The sequence below is a fragment of the Triturus cristatus genome, chromosome 10 (genome assembly GCF_964204655.1).
Source record: "Triturus cristatus chromosome 10, aTriCri1.1, whole genome shotgun sequence".
In the NCBI taxonomy this organism is placed as follows: domain Eukaryota; kingdom Metazoa; phylum Chordata; class Amphibia; order Caudata; family Salamandridae; genus Triturus; species Triturus cristatus.
The window spans coordinates 223,660,903-223,665,045 of record NC_140593.1 but is presented as its reverse complement, the minus strand read 5'-3'; the positions used below and the strand labels follow the sequence as shown (position 1 = coordinate 223,665,045).

The 4,143-nt window shown below is 55.1% G+C and overlaps 1 pseudogene; it reads right to left on the bottom strand.

Annotated features, from left to right (window-relative positions):
- Positions 1 to 504: 504 nt before the first annotated feature.
- LOC146789238 (U6 spliceosomal RNA) lies at positions 505 to 599 on the bottom strand (annotated as a pseudogene).
- Positions 600 to 4,143: the final 3,544 nt, after the last annotated feature.

The window sequence follows — 4,143 nt, the reverse complement described above, 5'->3', positions numbered from 1 at the left end:
CAAGGCCAGGCCAGAGATGAGAAAACCCCAAAGAAAAGGGCCAGAGAAGGACAGCAGCATGCAGGAAGAGAGGTAGCCACAACAAGCACCATTCTTCCGCGCAAACCCGGAACAGGGAAAGCAGAGCACCCACCGGAACACGGAAGGACACAGCCCCCGCAAACCCGGAGATGAGGCCAGGACACCACCAGGAACAAGGCCCCTTCCCCAACAAACAGCCCAAGGCAGCCACGAAGGCAACACCAGAGCCGAGAAGAAAGAGCACTGTCCTGATGTCAAGGTGAAGAAAGCAGAGCAAAGCCACCCAACACGCGAAACAGAACTGCAACACAGTCGGAGCCAATGGCACAATGGAGGCAGAACACAGGACCCGAGCAGAGCCCAACAACAAGCTCCAGCCCCGCCCGTATGAACCTGCCAAACAAGAGGAAAAGGCAGCAGCCCAAGGAACAGGAAGCAAAAAGACACTGCCTGACCACGGCAACCTCGACAGACTCCCGCCATTTAAACATGGAACGCCTCACGAATTGGCGTGCCAATCTAGCGCAGGGGCCATGCGAATCTACTCCGTATCAAAATGCAGGAGAAGAAAAACATGCCACACAGAAAGTAATTGGAGAGCAGAACGCCACCCGGGAGACCGAGCGAAGAGCAGCAAAACAAAATCCACTAAACCTGGGACTTTGCGCTGAAAGCATGTCCCCCCAGGCCAGAATCTATGGAAGACATGAAGCACACAACCGAGTGACCTTGTGCAAAGGCGCGAGTGCATGCCTCAGGGCCACAACCCAGTGTGGCACATACATCAGGGATCACACAAACACTTTACATACCACACAGTAAATGCAGTACACAAACAAACAAGTGACGAGCCCAGAATTACACCATCCTGAAGCAAGGGCACCGACCGGGACAACAAACATGGGACTCCAGGCCCCAAATCCGGCAGCACTATGAAGCACCACACCAAAGGAGCCGCCGGAAACACTGCGCCCCTCAAGCTGTACAGGAGGCAGTATCCAGACCAGCCATGTTGCAGACTCGTACCAACAAGAACAGCGCAGCACAAGTGACACAGCCTCTCACATGACAATAGAACACCTGCGAGAAGGGAACATGCGAGGGCAGAAGCGGGGACACAGCCCAGTGGCAGAGCGCAAGCTCCGCAAGGAAGAGGCCCCGTGAACAAACCCCGGCATCTCCAGGAGTGCCCATCGCCTATCTTGGCTGTATCTGTAGAAGCCGAACCTGCCATTGCGTAGTAGGGAAACTGTCAACGACCCAAAGCCACACAGAAAATTATCCGCAGGCATGAGGCTCAATCCTTGGCAACCCCAGAACCCTGCCATGCGCATCTGGAAGGGAGGCAGAAAGCTGGGCAGGCATCATGGAACAAGGAAGAGACCTGACAAGCAACAGGAAACAAGCAGTGTGAAAGAAAAAAATACCGCTACGCGGGACTCACCCGGAGTGGGGGCCGGAACACCAACAGGAACAAGGCCCCCACTCCAACATCCAGCTCCGGAAATCCAAAGTGACATCATGCGCAGCGCATCTTCCACCCGGCCAGGCCACAGGAAGACGCGCTAAGCGACCCGGAAGCAACCGGGAGGTGGCGCACCAGCCGCAAAGAGCCGGTAACCAGGATTTCCAGCCAGGAACAGCCCTGCCTCCCAGCAAGCCCAGCAGGCCGGGAGGCAGACCAAGACAAAAAAAACCCGCCCGCGAAGCCAGGCAGCCGGGCGGGGGGAGGAGAGAAGAAGCGCATGCCACCCCAGCCCAGCAGGAGCAGCACCAGCATCCAAGACCAATCTGTCGACAGACAGAAAAAAAGAACAGGCGGAATGCTGGGTAAGTACCCCTTATGTACTCCCGGTAGGAGGGGCGGGGTTAGTGTCCAAGCATTCTTCTGATCCTTTTTTTTTCTGTCGGGAGATGGTTATCTCCACATAGTAATGAATGGGACGAGGACATGAGGGACCTGGGGGTAATATACACCTTCCTGCTCAAAAACAATCCTGAGAGGCTTTTTCATCTTTCTATGTGTGCTGCAGAAAGAGGAAGTAACAAGGAGGAATAAAGATATTTCTCCTCGTTACAGCTCTCCTGGGAAGGCATATCTGTTTGGAGCATTTCAAGGTTTACCAGGTTTGGTAAATGTGAGAATGCATCAAAAACCATGGGAGTGGAGGAGCTTCGCGCGCATCCAAGATGGTCGCGTGAACACAGGGCTCCCCGGACCCTTGCCGCTCCTCGTAACTTATCCTGACATTATCCTGGATTTGTGGATTGATTCTGGAGGATGAACCTTGGCTGAACCCATAACTCTTCTCAGAACGAAAATCGGACCGGGGAGACCTGAAATACAGCGTCTTGCATTTTGGAGGCCCACCTGGGAGCTGTGCCCGGTGCTTTGGTGAACCGTGGGGCCGGGGAGTAGTTGAACAACAACGGCATCGGAGCTTTGCCAATGACCGCGCCCCCACTTTCAGTTTCGCTTTTGCACTTCTGCATGTCCTGATCGAGGAGCCACTTTGCACGGCTGGGGCGTCCTCCGGCCTTGGTACTGGACTGATTTGTGCCTTTTTCTCAACTCTCCCGAGCGGGCTCTCGGACAGTCTGTGTCTGCTCTGCTGGTGCCCCTTTGCTATCGGTCCCCACCGGTGAACATCGCCCAACATGGGGGACAAGGGGGATCCCGAGAAACGGAAGACCAAGACATCCCTGCGTGGAGGACCGGTCCAGAGTAACATCATGGATCGCTATACCCAGGGTAAAGGGACCCCCGGGCCGGCAGGTGCCGTCATGGAGGACTCCGGTGGGGGTCCGTCCGTCCCCACGGAACTGTCGCTGCAGGACGTTATGGGCACCATCAACGGCATAAGGGAGACCATCGCCCAGCAGTACGAGGCTCTGGGCCGTAAAATTGACACGGTTGCCGTTGATGTTACGTTAATCCGGGCGGATCTCTCTAAGACTAACGAGAGGGTTCAATCGCTGGACTTGAGGACATCCACTCTTGTCACGGATGTATCAGACCTCCAGGCTACTCTTGGCGATCTAAAGTCTGCCAACGACGCGATGTCCCGGCGGCTGGAGGATTTCGAAGGTCGGGCACGACGCAATAATATCCGTGTCATTGGTGTACCGGAGACTTCCAACAATCGTCCGGTGGACCTTATGGTCGAGGATCTCATCCTCAATCATCTTGCTCCTTCCGGCCTGAGCAAGTTCTTCGCCGTGGAGCGTGCCCATCGGGTCCTGGGCGGTAGGCCTCGACCAGGCGCTCCCCCGAGGCCTATCATTGCAAAACTTTTTCATTACAGAGACCGGGATGCAATCCTGCAGGCCTCGAGGATACACGGCCCAGTCAAATATGAGAACTCCTCCGTCAACCTCTTTCCGGACTTCACCCAACTCGTTCAGAAACAGAGAATGAGCTTTCAGGGGGTGAAGCGCCGTCTTCGAGATCTGGACATCAAATACTCTATGCTTTTCCCTGCCAGGCTTCGTGTGGAATATGAAGAGCGGACTCTCTTCTTTGAATGCCCCGACACAGTGAGTGACTGGTTGGATTCCCTGCCGGAACCGGGAGACCGAACTGGGCATACTGGCGGTGCCGAGGGCGGTGGGCCTCTGCAGGAATAATTCTTGGTCCTCCACTTTGACAATTCCTTCTGTGCTCAGCCAGGTTCTACCTCAACTGTATATTTTGTCTATTAATGTTTCGTCTGGGTGCGGGCGGGGACGGGTCCCTTTCCTCCTCTAGGGTCTTTTTGTAGCATGGGATTGTTAGGGCGACGGGCACACTGCAAGTTGGGGGGGCTGTATAGTCCGCAGGGGTGCAGGGTGGGGGGGTAGCAATGGTGTGGGGGTGGGAGGGTGGCAGTGGTGGATGGGTTGTGTGTTTTTTCTTTTCAAGGCGGTGCTATTGTTTTCTTTCAGTTTCAGGTGTCTGGCTGCGTGCATGGGGGTTCCAGCTTCTTGTGTTGGGATGGGGGGGGACGGGTTGAAACTGATGTCTTGGAACGTCAACGGATTGGGGGACCGTATCAAACGTGGGGTTGTGTTGCAATATTTGCGTCGATTGGCCCCTGATGTGGTATTTCTTCAAGAGACGCACTTGGTGGGAAATGTATGTCA